The sequence below is a fragment of the Ursus arctos genome, unplaced genomic scaffold (genome assembly GCF_023065955.2).
Source record: "Ursus arctos isolate Adak ecotype North America unplaced genomic scaffold, UrsArc2.0 scaffold_21, whole genome shotgun sequence".
Taxonomy (NCBI): domain Eukaryota; kingdom Metazoa; phylum Chordata; class Mammalia; order Carnivora; family Ursidae; genus Ursus; species Ursus arctos.
Genome location: NW_026622886.1, coordinates 19,795,617 through 19,811,826, shown reverse-complemented (window position 1 = coordinate 19,811,826; position 16,210 = coordinate 19,795,617). Strand labels below are relative to the sequence as shown.

At 41.1% G+C, this 16,210-nt stretch overlaps 1 protein-coding gene and 1 pseudogene across 5 annotated transcripts in view; one reads left to right on the top strand and one right to left on the bottom strand.

Annotated features, from left to right (window-relative positions):
- Positions 1–16,210, top strand: part of CRADD (CASP2 and RIPK1 domain containing adaptor with death domain) — a 323,020-nt gene that overhangs the window by 98,526 nt on the left and 208,284 nt on the right. The window lies entirely within an intron of this gene.
- LOC113255950 (60S ribosomal protein L18a-like) lies at positions 544–3,728 on the bottom strand (annotated as a pseudogene).

The following is a 16,210-nucleotide window of genomic DNA, read 5'->3' as shown; positions in this document are numbered from 1 at the left end:
TCAGCCTCTTTTTATTAAGTGTAATGTATTGAAAATATCATTTTTAAGATGGCATGTTTAACTTAAGAGAGGATTGAAAAGTTCACTTAAGTGTTGTGTCAAAATCCGCAATGATACAGACACAAGGTTATTACAACATTGTTCATAATAGCCAAAGACTAGAAATCTTCCAAATATCCATCAGTAGGGGTCTGGTTGAATAGCCAAGTGGTACATTCATAAAGAGGAATAACGTGCATTTATAAGAAGGGATAAGGAAAACCTCTACATCTTGCCACAAAGTAATCTTTAGGATCTATTGTTAAGTGATAAAAATAAAATGGAAAAAAGTATTTATAGAGTATCTACTTGTAACATAAGGAAGAAAAATACAAACATTTATAATAATAATATATAAATATTAATATAATAAAAATAACACTTATGTATATACGTGTATAAGCACACAGAGCCTGTACTTCAGGGTAAATTTTTGTTTTTTTGGTTTTTTGGTTTTCCCAAGGAGTGTATTTGGGCACACCTGGGGACAAGGAGACTCTGCATCTAAAGGAAAGTGTTGGGTCTCTTGGTGGTGAAGTGGGGCTTGTGCTGGGAGGTAGGACCTGGTGGGGCAGTGGGAACTTGATCTCCCAGTCGTGGAACTGCTTGACTGCCAGTTGGCAGCACTTACTGGCTGCAGTGTCTTCCACCTTCTTGATCTGGGTCAAGGGGGCCCAGGCACAGTGCTGGGCACCCAGGTCTCCATAGCTCTAGATGACAGTGCCTGTAGTGGTCAGGTCCCCATACTCCGGTGCATGCCATGGGTGCTACTGCAGGAGTCCTAGCACAGCCAGATACCCAATTCTTCACCTGCAAGGGGAATTTGTCCAACACCTGTCCACAGGAGACCATTTCCCCTGAAGACTTTATCTTCTTCAGCTGAGACATAAAATACCAGAAGCAGAACTTGGTGACAACATGAGTAGGTGCAAAGATTCACAGGTGATAGAGGGGTGGAGTGTGGCATTTGGGGGTGGGCAGGCAGCGCCCCACCACCTTGTTGTCTCACGGTGTGCCTGAGGCCTTCAGGGCACACTCTCCACTTTTGCTGCCACCCAAGAAAGGAAGGTCCAGGATAGGTTCTTTATAGAGAATTACAGCTAATAAATGCAGAAGGACGCTAGAAATAGAAAACCACTATTTTCCAACATCTACTGAAACAATGGAGGTAGGCAACAATCATTAATGGATGCTAAAATCTGAAGTGAAATTGGAGCTTTGTAATTGAGAATCAGCGTGACATTTGAACCCAGCGATCGCTAAAAGTAGAATAGCCAAATATTATACTCCTCCTGATGTGATCTGATTGGAGAGAAATAACACCACTTATGCAGTATTCTGCCCACATCCATTCTGTACGAACTTGAGTCAGAATCTCATCAAGATTCAATATCTACCTACTAGCTTACAGGAAATACAGGAGACAGAGTGATATGTTCAACAGCACCACATGGGTACAAATCAGCCAAGTCCAGAGTGTGGGGAGTTCATTTTTTTTTTTTAAGATTTTACTTATTTATTTGAGAGAGCAGAGTGAAAGAGAGAGAGAACATGGGTGTGGGGAGGGGCAGAGGGAGAAGCAGATGCCCCCTGAGCAGGGAGCCCAGCCCCATGTGGGGCTCAATCCCAAGACCCTAAGGTCATGACCCAGGACTCTGAGATCATGACCTGAGCCGAAGGCAGACGCTTAACCGACTGAGCCACCCAGGTGCCCCCCAGAGTGTGGGGAGTTCTACAAAACTAATGACCCAATTTCTTCAGCAAATGAATATATGGGGAAAAAGTAGGAAGGGGGAATGGTTAGAAGTTAAAAACCTTAGGACACCTGTAAACCAAATGCCATATTTGGACTACATTTGAACAAAAATAATATAAAAATACCTTTCTTTTTTTTTAAACAATAGGAGAAAATGAAACACAACTCTATTACATGTTATTAAGAAATTATTATTAACTTTATTGATCTGCTAGTGGTATTATGATTATTTTTTTAAAAAGTCTTTACCTACAGAAGCACTTACTATTGAATTGATACAATGCCTGACATTTTCTTTAAAAATACTCCATCAAAAGAAAAAAATGTTTAGGGAAGTAGATGAAATCAGAATGGTAGGATGTAATAGTTATTGAGATTTGATGATGTGTCATGGGGGTTCTTTACACTTCTCTCTACTTTGTTGTATATGGAAAATTTGCATAATAAAGAAGATCAAGTTGTGCTATTTTAGAGGCCAAATCCTGGCAAAAGGCCTGGATGATAGCCATTATTTGTATAAGTCAGAGAGAGTGGTGAGTACTCACTCCCTTTTCTCCTTCCTCCCTGCCTTTTTGCCTTTCTTTCATTCCTTCTGCTTCACGGGTTCTTTACTCCACCACTATAGTGCTACCAGCCCTTCAAGATTTAGACACTACTGTTCTCATTATCCAGATGAGGAAACTGAAACGGGGTGGGGGGGGAGGGTTGAAGTTTCTTGCCCACAAACCCACATCTGTCTATAACCAAAATCCGAGTTCTTAAATGCATTATTTCATGCTGTTTCCCAGAAATAGGCCTTTGATTTTATAGGTTTTTCTATTTTTATTTTTAATTTTTTTATGGATAAATCTTAAACAGTGAGTAAATAAGGATAGATCAAATGGAGTAGCATCTGTGTATTCCTTGTGTGTGGGAAAGATGCGAGGTATCTTTCTTATTGTCATAATTACAAAGGCCTAATCAACGGCAAAGCAGTGATGGGACTGGAGTATGTAGCAATTTTCTTCGTACCATAAAAAAGTAAAACTCTGTAAATTGTAACTTAAAGCCACAAAATAAGGTTTACTTATGCTTGTTCTTCAACAGCAATATTTGATCATCCTTTTACTAGAAATGGAGGCCAGAGAAAAATGGCTGGTTTCATTTCTTTTGTGCTTTGTAACATGCTTTTAGGATTATCACAATAAAGAAATGCTCTAAAGCAAACAAATAAAATCCTGAACTTCCCCCGAGCCACGATTTGCTTTACTTTCTTGCAGAATTATTTGGCATTTGTAAAAGCCAGGTGTGCCCGTGGGCATGTGCGGCCACGTCACTGTCATCTGTCGCGTGCGATGCTCTAGACGTACGAGATAGCAGTCAGCAGTCGGGGAATGCTAGCAAGCCACATCCCTGAGTTCCGGCTGCAGGGCGTGCGTGAGTCATACCCTCCGCTGTGCAAGATCCAGTGTGACTTTCCAAAATACCTGCAGTGTGGCACTTCGTGGCTGATCCCACGTGATGTATGCCCTAGAGGTGTCTGACTGGAATCTTAGGAAATTATATTAATGGGTTTGACATTGTTGTTTCCTTCAAGAATCAAAGCACTAAGTATAGTCAAGCTGAATGATAAAATTTTACCCATACCCAGGGCATGCTAGCGAAGGCATCAAAAATGGGTAAATAATAAATAATAAATACCGCGTCTTGCTGTATGCCGGAAGCTAGCTGTACCAAGTCCTTTAAATACCTACTAATGTTTAACCCTCTCAGCGATCCTTTTATAGCTGAGGTAGCTAAAGCACAGAGGTCACGTGACTTGCCCACGGTTGCACATTTAGTAAGTGGCAGAGCTGGGCTCTAAACTCAGGCGTTGTGAGTCCTAAGCCTTCGCTGTCTCACCACTGTGCAGTCTCGGAGCACCAGCAGAAAGTAATCCCACCCGGTAATCCATGCTGCCATGACTTGTGCCTTTGCAGACATTACGGCGCAGTAAAAACCTGGGTTACACGCCAGACCTGCATCTTATAGTTTGACAGATATCTGAAGCTAAGCAGGAAGAGACGAAGAGATTGATCAAGCACATGTGGCGAATCTTTGGTATTTGATATTCAGTACACAGAGTTGACGCTAGAACACAGGGTTCCAGAGTGACTTACTGTCCAGTGGGAAACTCAGCCGGCCTGGGGACCTTTCAGGACAGTTAAAGCACCTAAGAATGGATATTCATTCAAGATTATCAGAAAGAAGTTAGGTCAGAAATGAAATGAAAACAAATAGTGAAGAAATATCATTTTGGTATAAATAAAAAAATTTCTCCTGCTTAGTAAAGGGAGTGCCTGTTCTTTCCTGATTTGTTGGAGAAGCATGGAACCTGCATACTTTGAAATCCTAAAATCTCTTTAGGCCCAACTCATTATTAATGTGGTGTACTTTCCTCAGAAGAGTGATATTTTCGAAAATGCTGTTTCTGGCTCCAGTCACGTGTAGAAACATTGGAATGAGTCCAACATGGTGTTTTGCTTTTTTTTTTTTTTTTTTAAAAAAAAGAGGAACTGTATTTGATCATGCGTATGCTACAAACACCTCTAAAAATAATTTGCAGTTGGCAAGCTGTTTCTTTAGTATTTTTTCCCGGCCCAGGAGAGGAAGCTTTAAAATTTAAATCTGATCACCTTAGTACCTTTGAGAGTAAGGACAAGAAACTTTGCCAGCTAATATGATTGGAATATGTTGTATTTATATAATAATTGAGACTGACTCAAACCGATTTTCTCTGGCTAATATCAGGAGTAAAAATTAGAAACTTAAAATTGTGTCTCCTCCAGAAGGCAGTAGGCTTGAATCACTGGTGTATCATCTTCCTCATCTTCCCAGGCCTTGACCTGTGAGTTAGAAGGCAAGGATGCTTCTTTGGAACTTCCTTAATACGTTCTTTTACCTTTCAGCGTTAAACCACAAATGCTCTTGGCAGCTCCTGGCAGAACAGGAAAGGAGGCCAAGGAGCAGATCTATAAAAGCAGAATGATTTGTTCATGGAGCCCTTTGGTGAATGAAAGAAAATAGATTTGAAGTCTTGGCAGTACCAGCACTATTTATTAAAATGCAAGCTCATGATAATAATATCAAACAGAATTATGGAGGCATAATGATACCCCACTTTACAGGTCATTAACTCAGACATATGTTTGGCTACCAAAGAGAAGCTGGGTAGCAGAGCAGACAAGATTAAAGAATATTCGAGATCTAGTCCTAGAGCTTGTGACCGTGAACCAGTCACTTAACTCTTTGGCCTTAGATTCTGTATAAAAGGCTTGTACTTGATCTCAGTGATTATGTTCTACTTCATCAAAATGGCATGATTCTAAGTTCCTATGGGATATCCAGGTAAGGTGGGGCAGGGAGGAACATTAGTTTTGGGTTTTGCCTTGAAAGGAAGTGTTGGGGAGGCAGCGGGAAATAGCAGAGGTCACAGACTCAAATGCCTGTGTAGGCAAATGAGTGAAGTGAATTTGATATAGGGGAAGTACATATCCATATTTTATGTAAAACCCCATATTTTTGAACGTTGACAAGTCTTTTTTTTTTTTTTTAATACCCAGGAGTTGAATTGCTGGATCATGTAGTTCTATGTATGTATGTATGTATGTATGCATGTATGTATGTATGTAGTTTTTTTAGTTTTTATTTAAATTCCAGTTAGTTAACATACAGTGTAATATTAGTTTCAGGTGTACAATTTAGTGATTCAACACTAACGTTCAGCACCTGGTGTTCATCACAAGTGCCGTCCTTAATCCCCATCAGCTATTTCACCCATCCCCACACCCAAACATTGACGAGTCTTTCCATTTTTATCAAATCACTGTTATTGGTGACCCGTGGCTGGCCAATGGGCCTTCTGCTTTAGACTTCTGGGATAGACTCCATATTTAAGAAGTAAAGGGCAAGGTTTTGGATTCTGACAAACCTGAGTTTGAACCTTGGCTCTGCCCTCTAATAAATATGTTAGCTTATACATCTCTATTTAACTTCTTAAATAAAGTTTCAAGTTTCTTTATCTGTAGAAATAAGAATGGCAGTACCTTTTTTGTTGGATTTCCTAAAGATTACATGTAGCACTGTACTTAACACATAGTAGGCACATTCTAAATGTTAATTCTGTTACCATTGCCATGGTGGTGGATCTTCTATAATTTTTCCGTTTTTACCTTGATGGCCAGTTGCTCAACGTTTAGAAAAGAATGATAGATGCCAGTGCTTCTTCATAGATCCCGAAATTGAAATCTCTACAACGTACATTTCAGTTCTTTAAAAATACAGATTTCATCTTTAAAAGACCCCATTTGGAAGGATACTTTTTCTGTTTGCCAGGGGATATAGGAAGTAGTAAAATCAAATAGATGGTTGGTTGCTCTCAAAAACCACTTTTGACAGTGAGGAAACACAACACCACATTTCCTCCTTAGGAAAAGTCTAGTGGCTGGAGGTCTTGCTGTGATGAGGGTAATTTCATAGTTTGATTATTCCCGAGGGAAATCCATTTTGAATAGAATTTGCTACATGCCCTACTATGTGCAGGGCACTATTCCGAGGGAGTAATATAAAGATGACTAAGACCTAATGGAATTGTCATGTACAGGACTGTCTTGGCTCTTTAGGTTACAGTGTGTACAGAACTGTGTATGAGTTCACGTTGAGAGGCTACACACAACTTCCAGTGATGCGCTGTTGTTCAAGGTAACTTTGAAGTCTCCCTTTGGAATTTGCCTTTAGAGCCCTTGGCACATTTTGCTGAAGATTTTTATACTGATGGTATTCATTCTTGGAAGGTGGTTTTGATCTGGGAGACTTGCCAAGAACTCTTCATGACAAAGTCTGCCACATAGATGGTGGTCAAATTGGCTAGAGTAATTTCTGGTTAGAAATGGGTCAGGACCAGGGGTGCCTGGGTGGTGCAGTCATTGGGCGTCTGCCTTCGGCTCATGGCATGATCCCGGCATTCTGGGATCGAGCCCCACATCAGGCTTCTCCACTGGGAGCCTGCTTCTTCCTCTCCCACTCCCCCTGCTTGTGTTCCTTCTCTCGCTGGCTGTCTCTGTCAAATAAATAAATAAAATCTTAAAAAAAAAAAAAAAGAAATGGGTCAGGACCATAAAGATTTATGACAAGTTTTCTTGTGTGTCACATAGACTGATCATAGAGATAAAGGCAGTTCCAAAAGAGGCATTCTGCAAGTTTTTTGCTCAAAACGAGTATCACTGGAATATACCTGTAGCTTCCCAACAGGGTTGCTTTGAAAGGAGTGGTAGACATCTGTCCACATGTTATAGTATGTCTGCGTAGAGAGCCTTGTACTTACCTCTTAGCAAGCTGAGTTTTGTTTTGTTTTTCCCGTTAAGATATTATAGCATTCTGTGAAGCTCCAGGATAGATTTCCTCCAAGAAAACGAAACAAATTAGATCCGTTCTGAGAAGACGTTAATGGAAAGAAATACATGTTTATACCAAGTTCTTTGAAATTATCAACTGGGAAGGATTGCCTCATTGTTGACCATGATTATTCTACCATGATTTAGGACAAATAACTTTCCTGTCAAAGTGTTTAACAGTAGAATTAAAGAATTCTGTGTTGTGGCCTGTTGAGCTCATTCATTCATTCCACAGATATTTTCTGAGGCCGAATGTATGCGAGGCATTATCAGGCACTTACGATGATGATGAAAGATATTTCGTTTCACTTCAAGGAAGCCTGATATGCAAGAATACAAACTTATTCAGTAACTGACTTGAGTATAATTAATAGTACTATTATCAGTTATCCTACTTTTTCCTTAAAGGACGATTTAGAGTTTCATGGAGTGGTGAGCCTCTCAGGTACATTTGAAATATTGTTCATCTTAGAACCATTGGAACCTGTATATACTCTTGAGGAAATATATCTTTGCCATGGCACCTGGTCACCATGTGTGTGGTCCCCCAGGTGCAAGGATTGATCTCAGAGCACCTCTGAACCAAATGTGTCACTGAGCCCGTGTTAGAATGATGTTCTTGGTTGTAGGGGAGGCTCTGAGGCTCTGAGGTTGTTGTCATGCTCCATCACCTTTTGAGGATGCTGTCTGGGGAAGGAGAAATAGCGATGGTACTGGAATGTATGGACAACACTTTGCAATCCCAGCTGTGCTCTCCTCAGCAGTCATTTGATCTACCTAAGCCTCAATTTTCTAACCTTCGGTGGAGGTTAGTAACCCTGTTTACTCCCAGCATTTTGGGGGCATTGCAGGAGACTGGGTATATGAAAGCACTGTAGGGATGTTAGTCCTTGTTGCTGTCATTGTCCTTCTGATAATGAAGCTTTGGCTGCAATGAGAAGCAGCCTTCTATGTCCCTTGGAGTCCCTGGGGCTTTGTTTCACAGCTCTTAACTCTTATTTCTTCTTCCTCCTGTGGGTTATTTGTATATCTTGTCTTCAGTAGCCAAGTTTTTCAAGGTTAGAAACTGTGGTGGTTGGTACTTCCCCCTCCAACCCTCCGTCCCCAGTCTATTTTCCCACTTGCCATGGGACTGACAGAATCGCCTTATTTCTCAGAGTGGCGGAAGTTTTTGTCTGAGGGTCTGAGTTCACGTTTTTCCCCTAGCAGAGGCTAAGAAGTATCTGGCACATTCATTTTTTTCAGAGGGTGGTTACTTCATCTCCAGAAAATTACCTGGGAAGCTGAATAGCATTTTAGAAAGAAAACCACACACAGTTCAAATTCTTTGTGTGTGTGTGTGTTTTCTTCTTCTTCTTTCATAAATTCTCTGTTTGGGGGCCTTTAATTGGATATGTCACAACATGTAAAAGTAGTCTGAACTCTTTAAAGTTCATTTGAAAGAATTCATGATCTAGATAGCAGATGCGGATTTAGAAAATCACACGCATGTTGCTTTTGTAAATTGAATACCAGCTCCCACCACTCCCCCCAGGGATCTTGTCACCTAATGGAATTTTGCAGGGACTCCTAAACAATGTGGGCTGTGGCTTGAGGTCCTGGAGTTAAGGATATTGTCCATTCTGTTACTGACGGCCACAAAGTCCACTTGAAAAATTTCTTGTGGAGTCCAGCTGCAGGAAGAACTTTGCTTCTCTGGGTAGAAATAGTATGTATTATTCTTTCTGATAACATAATGGATGCTGTTTCTTTCTTCTCTTTGGCCCCCAAGAAACTCAGAGGTAAACCTGAAGCTTAGCTATAACTGTGGTCTGCATAAGTGTGTTTATATTTTCATTGGTCTTGAATTTCTATTTTATTTATATTTTCCTGGCTTAGACTGTATAATTTGTGAATATTGATAATTTTGTGTTCTTGATGGAAACCCCCTAAAATCCTTTCTGTGGTGAATCAGGGAATGAAATCTGTGGCTTAATCCACTAACTTTTCTTTGGGCAAGGAACATTTGTGCTAGAAAAATAAAAGATTATGGTAAATTTGAAAAACCAACATGTTTCTTCAGGTTTAAGCATGCTCGGTAGGAATGGTCTCTCTAGGTCTCAAATTTTGACTAGGTATGAATTCATTATGAATAATAATCATATTTTATACCTCCCCACCAAGAAAAAAAATCACTTAATTAACAGTGATTATTGAGTATCAACATCTCCTCCAAGAAGTAAAATGTCATACACACATGCTCTCTCTCTCTCTTTCTGGTCGTACGAAGTTAATCCCTCCCTCTCCCCTTCTTTCTCTTCCCTCCCTGCACTCAAACATTGGGGTCTCTGCTACCCACAGGAACTGTTGTAGAAAAAAGTTAGGTTAAACGAAACAACCATTTTTTTAAAAGACTTTTTTTATTTTAAAGATTTTATTTATTTATCTGACAGAGAGACAGTGCAAGAAGGAACACAAGCAGGAGGAGTGGGAGAGGGAGAAGCAGGTTTCCTGCTGAGCAGGGAGCCCGATGCGGGGCTTGATCCCAGGCCTCTGGGATCATGACCTGAGCTGAAGGCAGATGCTTAATGACTGAGCCACCCAGGCGCCCCTAAAATACTTTTTTTAAAAAAAGATTTATTTATTTATTTATTTGAGAGAGAGAGACAGACAGAGAGCATGAGTGGGGTGAGGGGGAGAGGGAGAAGCAGACTCCCTGCAGAGCAGGGAGCCTGGTGTGGGGCTCAATGTGAGTCTTGATCCTGGGGCTCTGGAATCATGATGTGAGCTGAAGGCAAACGCTTAACCGACGGAGCCGCCCAGGTGCCCCTAAACGAAACAACATTGTTTCAAAGTAGAACAAACTGTGAAAATAGTGCAAATGGATTTTTTTTTAATCTCAAGGCCAGCTTCCAAAATAAGCTCTATGGTTCTAGACTGCTTGAATTTTTTTACTTAGCTTTCTTACTCTGCCTAAATTTCCAGTAATTAGAACCTTCGATAAGAGCTTTCTTTTAAGAATAGAAATACTTCTGAGACTCTTAAGAAGTTAATAGCTATATACAAGTAATTGCAAATTTTTTGAAAGCATTTTTTCCCCTCCTTACACATAGCTGAGGTTAGAAGATCCTAGAGAAAGAATTCAGTTTTGAAGAATTGGCCTGGGGAGAATTATAGTAAAAGACTTAGGACAAAATAAGGGTACTTGGGGGCTTTGAGATCGTGTAGTTAGGAAGTAGGGGAGGCTTGCAGAAAGGTGTGAGAGGATGCCCAAGGTCTTCCTCCACCTGTTTTATAATGTGCTCTAAGGCTGGCTCAGATTTCGTGAAAGGACCCATATCTTTTCTCTGCGTTCTGCACCAAAGAGTTCCAAGATCTGGAATTCAGATGAGGACTCTTAGTGAATAGTTTGGTTATATTGTGGGTTAAATAGGTTTGGTAATAAAGCTTGCCACCATTTATGCTATTATATTTATCACTTATATAGATTTCAAGTTATGATTTCCTGATTTTCACAGTGTCGTCTCATAGAACCCTAGTGTCTTAAACTGTAATACTGGTAGCAATGATCGTAGCAGGTGTAGTAGGAATATTTTCTGTGTTAAAATACAGAACTTGGTATGTGCCAGGTAGTAGTCCAGTTATGGATGTTCACTTATTTAAAGATAGAAGTTGTCACTGTTATTACGAGTTGCACGGTTTGAGTACTATGTGTGTTTTACTATTATTATCCCCATTTTACAGATGAGGAAACTAAGGAACAGAAAAGTTATGTGACTGAACTTCCCAAGGTCACACAGCTACTAGTAGCAAAGCCTGATTTGAACCTAGTGTCTCGAGATCCAGTTTGTGATCTTAACTGGTATACTGTCTCAACAGGATTGAGGTTTTCCACAACTGATATAAAATTATAAAGTTCCCCTCAATCCACAGACGTTAACAGTATATAGAATTTTCTAGGTTTTAAGTTTTGTGTCTCAAATCTTTGTACCCAGTACCACAGATAACCAATGAAAGAACAAGTGGCAAATTAATATCAACGATACAAATGTGCATCACTGTATCCTGAGGGTTTACCCAGACAACCCACAACACACTAAATTGTTGCTGATGAAGCTAAGTAATTTGCAGTCAAAAAACAGGAACAGAAGAACTGCAACCCATAAGCAACTTAAGACATGCATGGGTGATTAGGGTGAAATTCCTTCAGTTTATAGACATTCCAATCATACGTATATGTTCTCCAACAGGACTAGGCATTGTGTGGCAGTCAGACTTCTTAGCATAATTTTGAATGAGAGTCGTCTGCAAACTCTAGGAATGTACTAATTTTGTTAATCTTAAATAATTTACTTAATATGTTATGCTACTTATTCATGCACAAAACCAAAACCAGAAATAGAAAAAGCAAACAAAAGATCTTCGACTTCCTCTTCCACCATTAGAACGGCTGGAAGAATTTAGATTTTGTCATTAGTTTGCCGCTCACGGGCAAGCCCCTCATGGCCCCACAGTTGGCGGTGGGTCATACTTTGAGAATTTCTGCTTTAAAGAAAAAATCAAGTTCATACCTTTTATTAAAGTCAGTCTGTTAAAGTGGTAGAGCTGGAATTTTCTCCATGAAAGCATTGTTTAATGGGGTTTTCTGTTTTTCTTTTTCATAACAAACGGTATTTCTCACTTAAAACAAAAGCAGCCTTTCCTTGAAATAATGTCTGGGAGTACGGTAACCCTGTGGGTGGGCGGTTGGGAATGAGTGGTGGAATAGGTGAAAGGTGCATGATGAGGAGCTGAGAATTGTGACACCGGGGATTCATTATACTATTTTCTCTTCTTTCTATGTCTTTGAAAATAAAGTTAACAACAACAGCAACAGCAAAAATCCTTCCTTGACCCCCAGCCTACCTATTTCATTTTTCTGCTCCCCTTCATTACAGAGCTTCTAGAAAGAACTCTCTGTATCCCCATTTTTATTCTTCATCCTTGACTCTGTTCAGACCACTTCATTAGGTTTCATCCCCACCAGTCCACTGCTAGTGCCTCTGTCAAGGGCACCTCCGTCTTGCCATATTGCGATGGTTTATGATGGTCAGTTCTTTTTTCTCATGTTACTTTTAGCAACATTTGATATAATAGGTCACTTTTTTAATGGAGTATTTTCTTTTCTTGGCTGATGTCAACCCGTATTTTCTTGTCTCCCCCCCCCCCCCCGCCCCCGCCACACCTCATTGATGTTTCTTTTCCTCCTGACCTCTGGCTATTGGAAAGCTTCTAAGCCTGAACTTTGGACTTCTCTATACTCCTTTTCTGGGTGATCTCTGTGGGTCCTATTGCTTTATATATCTTCTGTTTGCTAACTGACAATTGTAACCCTGACTTCTAGACTTGAATGTCTGAGAGGCAGCTCGAATTTAACGCACCTAAATCAGAACTCTTCATCGCACTCCTGCTTTCTCCATCAGGCCAGCCCCTCCTTGTTATCCCCCTCTCAGTAAGTAACCCCATTATATACACCCCACTGCTTGAGGCCCAAACCTAAGCATCATCCTCGGTTGCTCTTTTCCCCTCATCTCCCACAGCCAGTCTATCAGTATCCTCTACTGATGGACCTCCACAGTTACCCACATCCATCTATTTCTCTCATCTTTTCTGATCCTACTCTAGTCCGCTCTGCAATCTCCCACTGGACTCCCATATTGCCTCCTGACCTGTCTCTTGCTTCTGTCTGCCAAAGGTAGTAGCCAGGCCAGTCTTTTAAAACATAAATGTCACTCCCCTACTTAAAATCCTCCATTGGCTTCCCGCTGCACTTAGAAGAAAATACAAAGTCCTGCATGATGTAGCTCCTGCCTGTATCTGTCCCTTATCTCTTACCCCTTTCCCATGGCTCACTGATGCAGTCACACCGGTCCCTATTTTGTTCTTCAGATATACCAAGTGGGTGTCGAACCTCAAGGTCTTTGCAGTACTCTTCTCTCTTGCTGGTATACAGATCACTTTATAAGGCTTGCATCCACTCATTACTTCAGTTTCAGCTCACTAAGAGCTGAGAGAGATTTTCCCTAACTCCCCTAGCCAAAGTGCTCACATAATCCTGGGTTATACTCCTTCCCACAGCCTGTTTGCTTTGAATTTACAGAAGAGCATGCATGTGCTTGTGCATTTGTTTTTTTGCCACTAGTCTGTAAACTCCAGAAGAGTTGGTCTGTCTTGTGTGTGCTGTCTCCCCAGTGCTAGAACAGCATCAGGAACATATAGGAGGTTGATACTTACTGCGTGGAGGAACACATGAATGACTTTTATTTCTGATTCAGGATCAAGGAACTTTGCTCCCAAGGACTAATCTATATAGTCTTACCCCCATACTTCTTCCCCCATCCTCTGTCCCCTGCTCATTTGGACTCGGTGTTTGGATACTATGTAAAAGCTTGTTCAACATTTTTAAGCAGGTTAAAGACACATTGTGCTTTGGGTTCTTTGCCATTCCCAGTAGTCAGATTCTGTCAGGGGCCCCATCCACAGGGGTCTTGTCTAATTTCCCAATTTCTCAGAAAGACAGTAATAGTTCCTAGTTGCCTGCATGTCCTCTTCTCCAGGAGTATTTGAACGTCACACCATTCACCTGCAGAGCTGGAACCCTTCCGGATCTGAGCAAAGAGCCACTGAGAGCCACCAGCTCCATTCGCTCTTTGATCTCAGACAGTTTTATGTGGTTCTTATCTTTCTTTGCTTGTCTTTAGTTCTTAATTTGCTCCTTCCTTTCCTTACCCTCTGTTTTTCTTTTCATATAGCAAACAACTCATAAATTTCTAGTTCAATAAGATCGACTGCTAGAAAGGGCCTTTCCCAGTTTTATTCATTTAACTAAAAAACTATGCTTAAATCTGAATTTTAATGTGATAATTGAGCAGCCTTCCAGAAAATAGCTAGGGCAAGTGCATTGTTATCAATTTGACTGTTAGACTGGGATAGGCCAGGGCTGATGCAGAGATTTGAAGAAATGTTAGTTTTCTCTGGGGAGAGCATAAGGAAATTCCTGACCAAAGTGAAATCCTTTGTCATGTCTCAGAGTAGGTTAGTATTTTGAGAATCTTCTAGACAGGGGATAAGTTGGAATCACCAAATTTTATCTGTTTATCTAATGAGTGTAATAATAGCTATGACACTGTGTCTCTACTTGATAGAGAGCTTGGGTAAACTTGTTTTCAAGGACTTTTGGGTTCTTTCTCAGAGAATTATATCTTAAGGAAAAGTTGAGAGAAAACTAGGCTATTGGGATTTTCTTTTCTGCCATAGCTAACAGTTTTGTTACTGATATTCTTTTGCATGTAGATAGAAGTTGTTCTTTTTGCCAAGATCATTCTTTATGAGCTGCCATATAAGTCATCTGAATAATACTTATTATACCTTCTAAGCATTAAGTATTTACTTGTAGATCATTGAAAACATTTCTGGGGCTAGACCTTTCCTTGTCAAGGGTATACTTTTTCTAAGGAGCTTTTACTTGCAGCCACTATTTCCTAAGGTCTTAGGGTTAATGGGTCTCTTTGACATTAATAATTTTCATTTTGCTGGTTCTTACCCCTTCTGCTCTAATAGAGCTCTGGCCCTTTGCAAATCTCTCTTTCCCCTTTGGCATGTCTCACATGCTCACGAGCCGCGTAGGCCAGAGATCACATGACATGCCTAGGTACCGCCTTTGCCATTTGCACTGGCCGCTGCTGGATCTGCTTGGCACTCTTGCTGCTTCTGCTGGGATCAGCCTGTCCTCTTACATATAAATGTTAGGAGCTGGGGAAAATGGAAATGCTATTATCTGCACAGCTGGCATCAGAATTTGCTTTATAAAGGAGATAATCTTGGGGAAAACACCTTGACGAATGCTTGAGGAAGAATATGAGGCCCCAAAGGCCTGGATGTTGGCAGAACTACTCTGCATGAAGTCAAGGGGAGAAGCATATATTGATTATTCAGACAATAAGAGGGCTATGTGCAAGAACAAAAGAGAGGGGAGGGTGGAGGAGGGACAGGGTACCAGTTAGGTGCAGAAGATTGTGGGGAGGACCTGGATGGCATTGTTCCCTATGGTCCCCCGTGGCTTCTCTGTGAAGTCCGCTGTGCTGGTACATGTCCAGCATGGAGTGGACTTCAGGAGGTGAACCTGGAGATGCAGACATTCACTTCTCAGTCAATGCAGGGCAGTGTGGAGACCACATTCATGCAGTCAGGAGCCCAGGAAGGGAGGGAGGCCCTGAGAACATAATCTCACCAAAATGTTGAGAAGGGCTTTCGGTTTCCAGAGACTATAGAGTTGGTGGAGAGTTGAGCCAGTTTTCCATACAACTTGAAGGACAGGACAGTGAGAGCCCCAGCTAACACATGGGTTCCATGTGGATGGTACCTGGCATAATTCTGTCAAGAATTTTCACACCACGGCCACGGGTAGCTCAGCTGCTAATACTGTATTTTATGTGTGCTTGGTGTGTTTACATATCTGGAATTCTATTAAAAATTTTTTCATTGCACAAAGGGTATTATAACGTATAACTGTGTACCCAGAATGACATTAAAAACCAAGACAAAGGAACACATTCATCCGAACTTGTGCGGAACGTGTGGCAGACGGGCGGTCAGGGAGGAGCTGTGTGAGTGAACATCCAGAAGGAGGCGACTGCTGTTTCCAAGCAGCTTTCACAGTGGAGCTCCCAGTCTCAGCACCCTCTGCATCAGCTGGTTTTGTTTTTCCAGTCCAGCCGCATCTTCCAGGCTTTGGGTGATTGATGAAGGGGAACCAGTAAAGCTTTGCTTAAGGCCAGAAACAGTCTCTTTCTACGTCACCAAGGCCTCAGTTGGAGCATCGCCCCCTGACCTCCCTCTCCCAGCTTCCCCGAGGCTCCACCTGCTACACTCACTTGCTCTCTCCTCTTCAGTCCTACAGCACTTTGTGCATTCCTCAGTTTCTACACCTGGCACATCATTTGTAATCGGTCATATGGATTTTTCTTTGTTTCTCAGGAGATTATAC